The sequence below is a fragment of the Balaenoptera acutorostrata genome, chromosome 2 (assembly GCF_949987535.1).
Source record: "Balaenoptera acutorostrata chromosome 2, mBalAcu1.1, whole genome shotgun sequence".
NCBI classification, from domain to species: domain Eukaryota; kingdom Metazoa; phylum Chordata; class Mammalia; order Artiodactyla; family Balaenopteridae; genus Balaenoptera; species Balaenoptera acutorostrata.
Window position 1 is genome coordinate 74624751 of NC_080065.1, and position 14878 is coordinate 74639628.

At 35.2% G+C, this 14878-nt stretch overlaps 1 protein-coding gene and 1 long non-coding RNA gene across 8 annotated transcripts in view; one reads left to right on the forward strand and one right to left on the reverse strand.

Annotated features, from left to right (window-relative positions):
* The window catches only part of MEF2C (myocyte enhancer factor 2C), a 166515-nt gene extending 160650 nt beyond the window's left edge, over positions 1-5865 (reverse strand). For 3 of the 7 annotated variants that reach the window (XM_057540509.1, XM_007193025.2, XM_057540508.1), the window contains exon 1: positions 5673-5863. The gene's annotated coding sequence lies outside the window, so the exon portion shown is untranslated. Of the gene's footprint in view, positions 1-3180; positions 3214-5672 lie in introns of all 7 variants that reach the window. The other 4 variants (XM_028169264.2, XM_007193024.2, XM_057540510.1 and 1 more) reach the window with 3 other exon arrangements.
* Positions 5866-6474: 609 nt separating this feature from the next.
* On the forward strand, positions 6475-13636 carry LOC103010262 (uncharacterized). Its single transcript, XR_452030.2, has 3 exons — positions 6475-6567; positions 6964-7025; positions 13425-13636. It is a non-coding gene; the product is annotated as an uncharacterized LOC103010262 (long non-coding RNA).
* The last annotated feature ends 1242 nt before the right edge of the window (positions 13637-14878 follow it).

Consider the following 14878-nt stretch of genomic DNA (forward strand, 5'->3'; position numbering starts at 1 on the left):
GCCTAATTCTCTTAAATTTCTGTTCACTTCTTCATCTTCACTTATCTGAGGGGTAGTGCTTATCTTTTCTTGGGTGGAATATGCTCCTTGGATTCCAGAATCTTGGCAAAACCTGTAAAATGAGCTTTGGATCCAGGAACCTCTACCTTTAGTGACAACTGGCCTACAAACACGTGCATGCTTCAGTGACTGCCAGCTGCTGTGAGCCTAGATTCCCTAAACCCAGGACTAGCATTGTTCTTGATCACTTAAGAAATGTGACTTTTCACGAAAGAGGCGTTCAATCAATACAAATGTTCCTTATGTCCTTGTAATTACCTCTGTCTGCCGAGTAATTACTAGGCATGAGGGGCCTTTACAACACAGGCATCCCAGGCAACACAGGGATCCACACTCCCAGCCTTTGAACCTCTCTCCATACCCAGCTGCTTCCATTAACCTCTCTTGGATCCAGATATTTATAACACTTCAGATTAGGGGTTCTCTGCCACGCCTGTTTCTTGTACCAATGTTTTTCTGACGCGAACAAACATATTCACATGCTGGCTTACAGCAGTGAGTGTAGTGAATGTTTTTTTGGTTAAAAAACGTCTCCCTACTGTATAGCACAGGGAACTATGTTCAATATCTTGTAATAACTTATAATGGAAAAGAATCTGAAAAAGAATATATATGTATGTATAACTGAATCACTTTGCTGTACACCTGTAACACAACATTGTAAGTCAACTATACTTCAGTAAAAAAAATTTTAAAGTCTCCCATTTCATAAAACTGAAAACATTAAATGACCATTAAGTCCTTTGTGTCAACTCAGCCTTATAGAATACACTGAAAAGTTCAAAGCTATGAGTGATATTATCATTTTGAGGCTAAGACCTTTCATGTTCCATTTACCCAAGTGGGAAAAATATGGCCAGCCGGACAGTAGTGTATCACAAAGTGATTTTGTTTTGCCTGCTGATTTCATAGGTTAATACTGGTGTTTTAAGTATCTGGAATGCTGACATGGTGGGCTACTTACAGCAATAGGGAAAGGGCAGGGCATGCCATTGCAGGCAGAATCCCACCAGTATGTCCTAGAATCCTTTTGGGACTTCACACCCAGCAGAGGAAACCCCTTCTATCGGATGACTAAAACTTCCTTTCCTATGATTTACACACAGCCCAGCAAAGAGTCTCATCTATTCAATAGCCTCACAGAGGTTACAGGAGTTGTTTCCAGTTACAAAATGACTTAAGTAGTGAAACAGAGACTGCAGTTTAGCTGCCTACTTCTGCTCTGGTGCTCTTTGGACAGCAGTCTTCAGCTCTAAGGGGAAAACATTTATGATCCTTCAAAGGCAGATGAGGGAAAAGTCATTCAGTTTCACTAACACCCCTTTGAGATGCAGGGAGATGATTGAATTTATTTGAAAGTCTTGTGATTTTTGCATATTTTGCTATGACACCCCTGTCTTTCTCAGTTGTTAGAAATGGATATTATTGTACTGATTATTTTGCTTGCAATTGATTTGCATACTGTTATTGCATATTGTTAAATGGTTTGCTGATTAATGACTAATGTTGATTTGGACTAAATGTAATAGAATAAGCAAATTCATTTGTAAATTTAGATATATAATTTAGTTGCTAAATGGTATCATAGAGCCGTTGGAGATTATTTTAGATGAATTCCTTGCAGGGAAACCCTGCCCACATTTTCCTCCCGTATCCTATATCAATGTTTTAAGCTCCCCACTCCTTTTTAAAAAAATTCATTTCCAAGTCTGGATTTTAAGCAAACACTTCTCAAAGGCAAATATTTCTCCAAAGCCCAGGGTTAATATAAATTACTTTAAATTCAGAACGTGGTAGGTATCTCCTAAACAATTTCTTTTCTGAAGGGTCAGAAAAAATTCGAATATATTTTCATGACCTTGAATCAGTGTGTTGTGCAACATTATCAAAAAATTATAGCAATATAAATTTTTATTAATATAATTAATAATTATATGAATAAGTATCAGATACTTATATTAATACAGGATTATTGAGTTATAGAATTTCTTAGCTGTTAGGAAACACTTGCTGATGAAGCCTCTGGGGTCCAGAGAGGTTTAGTTATTAACACACATACATACACAAGCTAGTTAGTTGTTGAGTCAGTTATGTGAAGGTTTAATATATTCTGCACTTCAGTATTATACATATGCTTATACTTTGGTATATTTGGTATTTTTAATTATCCCCTAATATATAAAATAAATTTCAACCAGACTTTTCATTTCTGTATTCATCTTCTAAACATATATGCTGCCATTGATTATATTTTATTTCTGCTACTTCATATACACCATAAATATTTTCAGTTTGGAAATCAGTTTAAATGGTGAAGAGAAACTAAAAAAGAATTTATACCATAGATATTTTAACGTATTTTTGCTCTTTGTTAAAACTACATTTTAATATGCTCTGATAAAATTGTATCTCTCTAGTGAGGTAATAAATTTGGTAACTGAAAATGGTTCTCCAAAGAAATGTAACTCACATTAATTTTCCATGTGCTCTTTTTTACTTATAGTTTTACAGTCCACATGTTTTAAGTCTAACAGAAAAAAAAAAATCATGAAGTTGTGAGACAGATCCAAGTCTACATCTACATCCTCAGGTTGGTGACCTTGGGTAAATATCATTTTTGTGCTTCTGTTTCATTTTCTTTAAAATGAGTAGTTGAAAGCTTCAAAGACTCTTTCAAAGATTCCATGAGCTTAAAAGGAGATTTGATTGAAAGAAACGTGTGGCCATCATTACCTGGCTGCTTAGTATTTTCATGGCCACAGACTTGTTACTTACATCTGAAGTTTCCTTAAGGAAATTAACTCTTTGTAGGTGTGATATATGGACATTGAGAGAAATGGGATAATACGAAAAAGAAGGGGAAACAAGTTAGTGACAAAGGAGGCATGGTAAGCAATTAAAATGATTCCTCTTTTACCTCTTTATATCTACAGTCTAGTTATTCCTATTTGAAAACCTACTGGCACCAGGTATTATCAACAGGGATGAGTAATATGTAATTTTTATCTTTACTGGGTTACATTTGGCCCACAGACAGTTGACAGCTGTCAGTCAGGTGGCTGGTCAATGAGGAGATACATAAAAAGCTGCCAAAATATTTTTGTTTCTTTAAATACTTACAAGTAAACCATTTTAGCTGGAAACTTCTTTGTCCTGAAATTAAATAGATTGATATTCAGAATAAAATTTATTGACGTTAGTTGCCGGGAGAACCAAGATTTTCCCTATGAATATACAAGGTAAACAAAATGGTTTTCAAATGTCTTTCTGAAAGGGGAGAATAATTAATTTTTCTCCACTATAAGCTGTCCTTAAGATATGAAGATGTATTGCAAATCATGCTTAAAGTGCATGTGTTTTACAAGTAAACTTTTAGTCATTGCAACTTTAAGCCAAGTTTCTAACTAAGGCTTATTAGAAGAAACCATTCCCATACATTGCGGGCGTTGGCATAGGTATTTTACTGACATGAAAGTTGAAAGTTTATCAGAAAGGACAAACATGTAGTTGCATGTCGAACTAGGAGTTAAAGCTTTTTCTCATAAGTAAAAGAGAATATCATAGAATTTTAGATTAAGTCAACAATTTAGGGCAGGGTTAAAATTATAAATTTTAGTTATTTAGAAATATTTGGGCTATACCTAACATTGTTTCTAATAGGTTCAGTCACACTTAAATAATTCACAAGAGTCATAAAAAATAATTTGGAAGAAGCTTTTGTATTGTTTATACTTAGTGTTAATGACAAACAGTATTTATAATTATAGCCAATTGTATTGCACACAAAAACTTAACAAATGTAATTTCGAAGTTGACTTAAAAGTGTATGTTCAGTTTTGCAGTACTTAGTCATCTTTAAAATCGAGTACTTTGATTCTTTCAGAATATAGTATTTAACAGACCAGGTAAACAAAAAAATTTATGAACTGCGTGGAATACATATTCATTCTTTAAGAGACTAATGAAGTTATCTAAAAATTTCAGTGACCATGGTTACTCAGGTGCCAGAATCAATAGAACAAGGATGACAAAATATCACATAAAAATAGTTTGAAACCACAATAAGTACACTCCTTTTTAAAAAATAAAATATGCTTTAATCTTATGAACCATATTCTACATGTCATAATTTTAATGAAAATCAGATTTGAGTTTTGAGGTTTCAAAATATGGTTTCATTAAAATGTAGATAAGATTGTGTTTTAAAAATATTAGATTTTTTTGGTGGGGTGGATAATTTCTGGTAACTTTTTAAACCACAAATATTTCATAATTTTAAACAGCAATTAGGTTAGTCTGAAAGAGTATGATACATATAAATTTGTGACATCTCTGTGTCATCATTGATACAAAAGTTGTTTTAGATAACAGTGGTCATTAAAAAAAATCAGATCTTATTATTTTCCCACTATGCGACAATGTGTTAAGCATGTAGATTGAAAATTATTTATGGGATTGTCCGAATAAAACAATTGCCTCATAGTGTTAATTTATATTGGTAGGAACATTTCTCTTCTTAAGCACCAGTTTTGCCCCCCACAGCCCAGAAAATTGATTTTATGCATAATAATTTATAGCATTCTCAATCAAGGTATGCTGCGCATCCTTTACATTCATTAGTCCGTGTTACTTGTGAATATGGATTTTGGTTATTAAAATGGTTTCATATGTTTACTATGTATAGTCCCTAGCTTTAAGCTCCCTACTTGCTTAAATGTTTTCAATTTGCTATAATACAACAATTTGTAGAGAAATGCTGTGAAGCATAGTTAAAAGAATGAGTCCTTGAAATAGAATCACTTTTTAAAAATATGTCCTAACATGTGGTCTCATTTTTCCATATTTTGCATTAATTAAAATCCTATTCTGAAAAAAAATATTTTTGCCTAAACTTTTGAATTCACAAAATAAAAATACCAATTATATAAATGTACTAATTTTGGAAATCAGTGACGTAAAAACATGCTTTAGTAGTGTGTTGATTGTTTATTCTGAAGATTTTTCTCTGAAGAAACTCTTTGTAATGAGAAAATGTTGCCACTTCTAATTATTAAATATTCTGTGCAATACATGTTTTAAAATTGTATTAAAAATAAAATTAATTTCATATTCTCTCTAATCATATTCCTGTCACATGTATGCATAAAAAATTCTAGCCCATGACACTTTTGAAAAGAGCATGTACCATTTCACATTTTTACTTGGAGATATATTGAAAAATAACATTTTATTTAGAATGAGTAGATTATGACAGAATTAGATAAAAAGGAGACGAAATGATATTTGTGTATTTATTTGAATAGTCTAGTATCATATATATAATTAATTCTTCATCTTTCAGATACTGAAGATAGTAATGAAAGAGACCAACATTTAAAATATGAAGTATTTTCTTTTAAAAAAAACTTTTTTTTTTTTTTTTCACTCTAAAAAATTGTCAAATGGTAACAGCCCTAGTTTCTACACCAGGAAAACTCACTGTTGAGTTACTTGGCTCTGATTCCAGTGGTCTCATCAGCTTTCTGAATGTAGGTACCTCAGCAGTGCCTCTTCCAAGATAACAAAATCAACTTTTAGAGATTAAAAAATATATTTTGGCAATTGAAACTCACCAGCGCCTTTCTGCTTCTCCAGGAAGTTGTACCCGTCAGCACCTGCTGAGGGCTTTGTTGTCCAAACTCTGACAGGTAAAAAAATTCCTGTAGAATAAAGCCAGACCAGCTGGCTTTGAAGAGAAACCCCCCAGTTTGGGCTTCCTTTGCCTCCTCTCCTTTTCTATGAGGACCCAGGCTTTCCCCCCTTGATCGTCAAGCCGTAAGATGCGTGATCCCTGTGCACAAGTGTCTGGCAGGCCGAGGTGCACCTGTTCCTGTCACTCTGGAGTAAATTTAGCTGTAAAGGTATCACTGACAACCAGACCTTTGTCAGTGCTGGCAAAAGAACACAGAATTGCTTTCCTCTCCTCCCCCCCTTACTAGCTCCTTCGCTGCTAGTTCAAATGGAAAATATCAAATCGGAAGTCTATCCAAAAATCATTCCTGAAAAATGAGATTGCTTTCATATGGTAAAAAGTAAGTTTCTTATTTCACACAGACTTTAAAATTACATTTCCAAGAAAAATCTTGGAAGAAGACGAGTTTTTGTTCAATTAATTGTGGCTGGAAACTTTTTAATGGAAGCATAACACACATTTACTTCATTTCAGGTTATTAAATTGTGTTAAGCATTAAAGTTAGTTGCCATTCTTTGCTGTAGCTCATTTGTTCTTTTTGATCCAAAGAAATATTAGAAGGTTAAAACTCATCACATAGGGGGGATTAATCATGCTACCAAAATTAGAAAGCATGTAGTTCTGAGAGACTGAATGTCAAAATTGTATGCTCATAGCACTTAAACGATTGGGAATCGGGGATCCCACTACGACATTTAAAATGGCAGCTAATGTCTGTGGAAACTTGGGTGTTTAGGAGCGGGCTAAAGCTAGAGTTCTCTTACTCTTTGATTACGGTAAGGACATATATCATTTATGTGAATTTTTTAGAGTAATTTCCTTATTGATGCTTTGAGAGCAATTCCTCTTGAAGGAAAAGAGAGAGGCAGGCAGTGTTCATTGATACATCTGACATAAATATAGTAGTCAAGATATATAAAGCAGCCCAAGGAGTAATGTGCTTAGCCATGGCATTCGGAGCTTTTGCTTTATTAATTATGATTTCTTAAGTGGTGTTAAAAAGAGTTGTGCAAAGTACCTGTTCTACCATATTTTTATTGCCGTTTACCAGGGTTGGGTGTGATGAGAAGAAGAAATCTGGGTCAAAATCAAAAGTGCTTTGTAAAATAAACAAAGTTCTTATTTACTTGCTATGTGTAAACAGCCACTCACCAAGCCTAATTTCTCCACAGGGCCCCACTTTCAGATAAAAACATAGACCTGAATGGCATCATCCAGTATCCAAGGAAACCATGTAAGTACCTCTCTCACTGTGTACTTCTCTTATTCAGAGTTTAAAAGCTAGCTGAGTACTGAATAAGTGAGTGTTTTTATTTAATAATTATATGGGAGGTACTTTTTAGGAGCTTGCTAAAAAGAAGCAGGTTCTTGATTGTTACATGCATCATAACAAAACCCTTACGTTTTCATCATATTTGATAAAATTATGTGTGTAGTCCCAACTTCTCCATCAATTCTCATTCTTAGGTACAAAACAGCTACTCAAAGTCTTAATGAATTAAGAGTTTCAAACTTTTCCAAGACCCATTAGTGTCTGAGAAACAATGTTTCAGAGGCCTTGTGCCAGGAGTAGTTACCTAATTGTAATAAGACTTTTTAAATTTCAAAAATTAAGAAAAATGACTTGGAAAATAATACTTTGTTGGTAAACATTTATAGCAATTTATTTGGTTTTAGACTTGCTTGGGGAGTGAGCAAGTGAGCAAAGAGATGAGGTTAAGTATTTAAATGACCCAAAGAATCTTGAAAGCAAGTGTAATTTCTAAAATGCAAAAATCTGTTGGCAGAACGGTTTGGGAGGTTGGCATATTATTTTCATTCATTCTTTCTTTTTGTTTTGTCCCCAAGCTAAGGTACATTTCTGTAGCTAATTTCAAGGCTCTAATTAATTTTCAGGAACTATGGAATCTACTATGGAAATTTAGTTTCGAAACAATATGCTATTCTGGAGAAAGATCCATTTCTAAAATAATTGGATTGTTCTATCAAGTATTTCTTTACCTGGACTTTATTATGTTTTTCATATTTGACCTTTCTACTTTTAAAATCAAATTATTTTCAATGCTAAATGATTATTCATTATAGTTTACTTTTTAAGGAAATACTTAAAAGTATACTCATGTAATTATAGATCTTTTTTACCATTTGCGTCAGCTATGTGGTTTAACTAGTCTTTTAAACACAGACATATTACTTTTCATCAAGGTTTTCAGGAGTTGCATTTAAATGCAGCTGGTTTAGCCCTGTGGTTTGGGAGTTTTTCATATTATTTGTATTTACTTTTGTTACTGTTGTATTTCTGACTTTGCTCTGCAGCCTGGTTCCTTGCTAAGCATGAATGACAGAGATGATCTCACTCACAGTTTCTCTGCTAAATTAGACATACCCTTCACCTGGTCGGAGAACCTGGCTAGGCTGTGAGGGTTTTTTTTTTTTTTTTTTTTTTGTGCTAGTTACAAACTTCAAAAGTGTGGAGTTGGAGGCCTGAAGTACTGCCCTCTAAACTAGGAATTCCTTTCCACAAAATAAAGGTAATTGGTGGCAATTGCTGGGTAAACTCGGAAGCAGTGCATGGTTAGAATAGATCATTATAAAGAAAGAAAATGCAAATAGGGAAAACTAGCTAATGTTATAATTCCTTATCTTGAGGAAATGGAATTTTAAAAAATTCCATTCTCCTTATAGCGAGAGGAAAAAGAAAATCTACACTGCAGTGCCTGTGGCACAGTTTTAAATATTTACATTAGAATATAGATTTTCCAGAAAAATCATTTAAATTTGATAGGTTTAATTCAACCTCCTATACCAAAGAGAAAATGACAATAGAAATAAATTGATATATGCACATCAGTTCATCAGTAGTGGCCTCTCTAACAAAGACCATCATTATTCAATAGAACTTTCTGTGATGATGGACATGTTCTCTATCTGCACTGTCCAGTATGGTAACCAGTGGCCACATGTGTCTGTTGAGCACTTGAAATTGGCTTGTGCAATGGAGAAACTGAATTTTAAATTTTATTTAAATTTAATTACTTTAAATTTACATAGGCCATATGTGACTAGTGGTTACTGTACTATATTTTGCTTTTATCAGAAATTAAAATACCCTCTCGCAAAGAATTTTTAATCCTTTGGTATTCTATCACACAATATCATTTTTTATATTTGCTTTAATATTTAAATTATCATTGTAATGAAATTTTTTATAACATTTCCCAAAGATAAGTGTTTTTAATACAGTTGATGGGAAGACATTATAATATTGTTTTATAAGCTCAGACTAGCAACTTTTAAAATGGCCATTGTAAACAAGACTGTGTCTAAAAAGAAAAACACTTTAATAAAAGTTCTAACTGTGGTGATAAATATTTTGAAAAGTTCACTTACAATTTCTGCAATACATCCTTGCAAATATTTCCCAAAATGTAACCAGCCTACACAAATGCTCACTGGCCTTGATCCCCCAAAGTTGATTCTGCTCCCAAAGCACACATCAGGTTTTAAATCTGTTCCCAGGGCCTTTTCAGACATTTAATGAAGATGAACATTAGGATACATGATGATATTTTAATAATAGTACTACAGTAGTATTATAGACAGAATAATTACCCAAAATACTGAGAATTTAAAAATTACATTTAAAAAAAATCAGTAAATCAACTCATTTCTTGCATATATGTAGCATATTGGTTATTTGTAGGATATTGAACTATAGACCATGAGGAATTTTTTTAAATGGAAGATATAACACTCATCCTCTTAGGAGCTCCCTTTATTGGGCTCGGGCATATCCTTTTGGAGGGTAGGATTCAGATACGGTAAGAAGAGAGAGGAGATTTCTTTTGGCAGAACCTTGGACAAGCTACTCAAAATATCCCTCCTACCGTCAAAAAAAAAAAAAAAGAAAAAGAAAAACAGTTTGTAGATAAAACATACTTTCTAATGAATTATTTGACTTGAGAAAGAATTTTGGACATCTCCAAAGATTCCTTTCCCCTCACCTCAAAACCCAGAAACTAAAAAGTGTGAGCAGTAAGTGGAGTTGTTAAGCAAACGGTAGACATGGGAATGGCCAAACTGAATGGAATGAGCTCTGTTGCAAGGATGCTGTAGGAAGGACAGCAGTCAACATACTCTATTAGACTTCTCACACACCTCACCTTATTGAAAGAACAGGAAGAAGTAACAATCATATTTATAGACCCAGTTTTTTGGTCTCCTTTGATATCTTTTGGTGTCTTAGATAGTCAACCACTTGTATACTGTCAGGTTTTCAGAGAGAAGGTCTACCCTTGCTTAAAAGACAGTGTTCTGTATGGAGAACACATGGTCCTCCAGTAAGGAAATCCGACAAATCACAGTCTTCAGTGTCCTTGTAAAATATCATCTCTGATCTCTCTGTGTCTGAGAAATTGTTTTCATTCAGACTGTGACCTCTGAGTCCTTAACTACCACCTCAATTATGTATTTATTTGTGTGTTTTTAAGTTTATTTATCTAAATTTGTTATATGAAAATTCCAAACATATTTAAAAGTAGAGAGAACGGTATGAACTTGCATACAATTACACCTACCTTCAACAATTATTGTCTTGTAGGCAACTTTGTTTCATCATATCCCCTTACCACCTGTCACCGCATCCCAAATTATTTTGAAGCCAATCCCAGACATGACATCACTTCATCCTTTAATATTTCAGTAGGTATCTTTAAAAGATTAGGACTTTTTTTTAAATTGAGAAAATGAGCCACATCTAAAAAATAAACCACACTGAAAAAGTCAATATTTCTTATTGTTGTCAAATAGGTACAATCAATATTCAAGTTTTTTCAGTTGCCTCAAAATTTTTTCTAATTACTTTGTACTGTTTGAAACAGAATACGTATAAGATCCATACTTCGCAATTGGTTGATATTTCTCTTCTCTTTTAATCTATAGGTTTCCCCCTCAGTGTATTTATTTTTCCTTATTTGTTGAGAAAACTGGATTGTGCTTGTAGAGCTTTCCATAGTTTGTATTTGCTGATGCATTCCTGTGGAGTTGTTTAATAAGCTCCTCTGTCCCATGTCTATCCTATTAGTTGGTAATTAAGACTAGGAACCTGACCAGATTCATTTGGAGAAGGCTGGGCAAAACTACTGGTTCTCTCTCTACTTGAGCTGTTAGCAGGTATTGATCATTGCTTAGATCCATTTATTCCTTAGGGTTAGGAATACCCAGCCTCGGGTAGTTTCCTCACACATTTGCCCAGATCAATACTCTGCTAAACTCCCGAGTGGGACTCTTTGCAGGTCTTAGGAGAGCTTTCTCTGTGCAGCAGCTCTCTGCCACGTGCTCTGACCCGTGAACTGTAGCCACCCTGTTCTGCCATGCCTTCAGTTCTGTTTCCTCAACTCAGGGAGTTTGTGTCCCTTGAGTTACCCTCCCTGTGCCACTGCCAAGAAACCCTCAAGACAGTAAGCAGGACATTCGTAAGATTCACCTCCTTGTCTCCTCATCTCTCAGGGATAACTGTTCTTTGTTGCCTGATGTCCTGTGTCTTAAAAATCACTGTTTCATATAGTTTGTCAGAGTTTGGTGGTTGTTGTTGTTTTAGGAAGGAGGGTACATCCAGCCCCTCTTAATTCGTCTTGGCTGGATAGGAAGTCTCTCCAATTGTTTCTTAAAAATGTTTAACCATAGCTTATTAATTCAAACACTATCTTAACATGAAGCTCAATACTTGAAACAAAGTGAAAAATGTTGGAATTGAAGTGTGTGTGTGTGTTTGTGTGTGTGTGTGTGTACTTTGGAACACTGCTAAAGTCTTTAAACTGTCTGTGCAACTTCCAGGACCTCTTGCTGATATTTTCCCTCCCAACTAATTACGTTTTTTCCACAAGATGAGCTCTGTTTTATTTCCTGCCATTTAGAGGCAATTTTGTGGTTCTTTCATTCATTCCTTCAGCAAGTATTTTGAGTACCTACTGTGTGTTCTATAAAGTGTTGGAGGTACAGTGATGAATATGACACAACCTATCCCCTTAAAAATCTTGCCATTTATTTTCACACTGAAACTTGTACATGAATATTGATAACAACTGTATTAGTTAATAGCCCCAAACTGGAAATACCTAAATGTCTGTAATGGATGAATGGTTAAACAGACAGTGATATATCCATAGTATGTAATACTACTTAGCAATAACTAGTAATCAACTATTGCTATGGGCAACAACTTGGATGAACCTCAAGGAAATTGTGCTGCATGAAAAGAGTTTACCTTAAACAGATATATTATTGCTTGTTTCCATATGTATAACATTCATAAAATAACATAATTACAGAGATGGAGGACAGATTAGTGGTTGCCAGGGGTGAGAGGGGAGGGGAGGGAGTAGGTGTGGACCTGAAAGGGTAGCACTGGGAGTCTGTGGTGACGGCACAGTTCAGTGTCTTGATTGTGGAAGTGGTTACTCAAAGCTACACATGTGATAAAGTTGCATACAGCTACACACATACACACACACATACAAATAAGGGCATGCATAACTGGTGAAATCTGAATAAGCTTTATGGATTGTACCAATGTTAATTACCTGGTTTTGCTATTGTAGTTACGCAAGATGTTAACACTGGGAGTGGGGAGAGGGGCTGGGGGAAGGGTACACAGCACAGGCACAGGACCTTTCTTTGCACCTTTCTGTGAATTTTTAATTATTTCAAAATCAAATGGTTTTTCTTAAAAATCTTGCAATTTCGTGGAAGATACAAGGAACGAAATAGCCAGTTACAATACATTGTAATAATACTCAGTTAATGGAAAGTACTATGGGGTATATGTATGGAGGAGTACCTTATTCCCAAGTCCAGAGGCAATGTCTCTGCTGCTCCTTTGTCTCCTACAACTTCCCAGTCAGGCCCTGCTTCTATTTGAGAGGCATGTATTAGTGGTAATGGACTTGCAGGAGGCTTGTGAGTAACCCTCCTCCACCCTTACCGCACAGAGCGACGTGCCCTGCTCGTTAAGGCCTCAGTAAAATATCGTCACCGTACAAGGCAAACATTTTGTAAGGATGAGCCTCTATACAGTAACAGGAGTCTCATGTTCTCACGACATGTTCAGATGTAAGTTCAAAGACCTATTCCAAATTTAAGTATCAATGAGCTTTGGATTACACACAGTTTTGGCTCATCTCAGGTCCTGTCCTGCCATCAACCCCCCGTCAGCCAGAGCTTTACTCTGACCTGTTTAGAACTAGCCTTTGTGTGTGAGGACGAACACAGAGCTGCAGTGGGTTTTGTACATACATTGTCACTTGTTACTGTAATGTATTTTAATTCAGTGACAGATTGTCACATATTTTGAGTATTCTTAAGTTATAAAAGTTTTTCCCCCTTGAAACTAAGTAGAATATATATATTGTTTCTGATATGTTGGGAGACATATTTTGGTTCTATTCATATTTAGTAGGAAGCACTAGAAAAGCCATTCAATGTGAATTTATACTCTTGTCACATTGTGACAGCTCAGTTGTCTTAGAATTTTATTAGGCTGTGTCTGTATTTCACAAATCCATGACTAGGTGGGCTTACAGTGTATAAGCTGGAAATATTTTGATGTTATCTGTTGTTGTTCTTGTTGTTCCAGAAACTCACCCCTCCTCTCAGTGTGAGGAAGACCTCCTTGGAGTTGCCCTTGGACTAAGGAGGGTGTCTGAGTCTGTACCTGTGTGTGTTACTGGAATATTCACTGGGTAGCAAACATCCGTAGACTTTTTAATCCAATCTGAGTCTCCCTGAAATAGAGTCTCAAGGTGTATGATTAGACAGCTTTGTTTGTGTCATTTACCTTTATGAACATAGCAGCCGATATGAAATTGCCTATGTCTACTTTGTGAAATTCACACTTAGTTCTATCTTTTGAACTCATTCTTCTTTTTTTAAAAAAATTGATGAAGCGGTGGGGTCTTGATCCATTTTATTTCAAATTTTGCTAAGATAGAAATAATACATTTTAGATTTAACAGAGAGTTTATTATTGATCAGATCCTGAGAATTTTTCTCTTCTTTTTTTGTGGTGTCCAGTTGTGTACTACTTTTTATTTTGACATTTTATTAATTTTGATTTTCTGAAATAAAAACTTGTTATTTGTGTGCTAAATCCTTTAAAACCATTTATGAAAACAAACCAGACCATGTCAATGATACAGCTGACTTAGAATATTTCTTTCTCATTTTCTGGTAATTTGTGCCAACTGGGTGGCCCTGAGTTTTATATGACCATGATCTTTTCTGTATCCTATCCTATCTCTGTATATCTTAGAAAATTATTACTTATTCTTATTTTTTAATGTATTTATTATAAGGACTCTTAAAGTTATGTAACATTCCACATGTTGTGTACTTTTCCTACAACCTTAAGATTGTACCATGTGAGTCTGGTTCTGTTAATACTGTTAAATAATATTACAAGCATTTTTCTTGGAGAGGTATAGGGATTAACAGGAAGCAGTGGCCTTTTCATAGATTTGGGAAGCTCTGAAATGGTTTTTTCTAGGTAGCCTACATATCCTTGAAACATTAATTTTGGAATAAGAGTTGAATAAGCACCAATGTAATTCCTCCACTTTGTAAGGAGAGAGGCACTGCCACCATTTGACTTCCTTGCCCTGTGCGTACCTGAACAAAATTGAGCTGAATGTACTTATGCTCCCACCTGTAGCCAATCCGATCAGTTCCTGGACCAAACCCAATGACAATAGAAAGCATATTTAGAGCCTCTGACTTTTTCTCCCTCCGTGGGTACATCTGGTGGCCCAACTAACAACTGCTAGGCCCACTGCTCATTCTCAGCTCGAGTCTCTGTAGTGCACTGGGTCTGGGAGGGCCTGACTCTGAGCCTAGCCCCAGGGGCCTGTGTGGCCTCACAGTCACAGAAATTATCCCCTTTTCTCTTCTTATGGGACTAGGTCTCTGCTAGGTCTCCTTGGATCTTTGGATGCTGTCTCTGTCTTTAGTCCGCACTGTGGTGGCTTACAGAATGGGATCAGATCTGATAATGACCACGCCTTTCCTGATTTCTAGGTATTCAGGTAGTCGCTC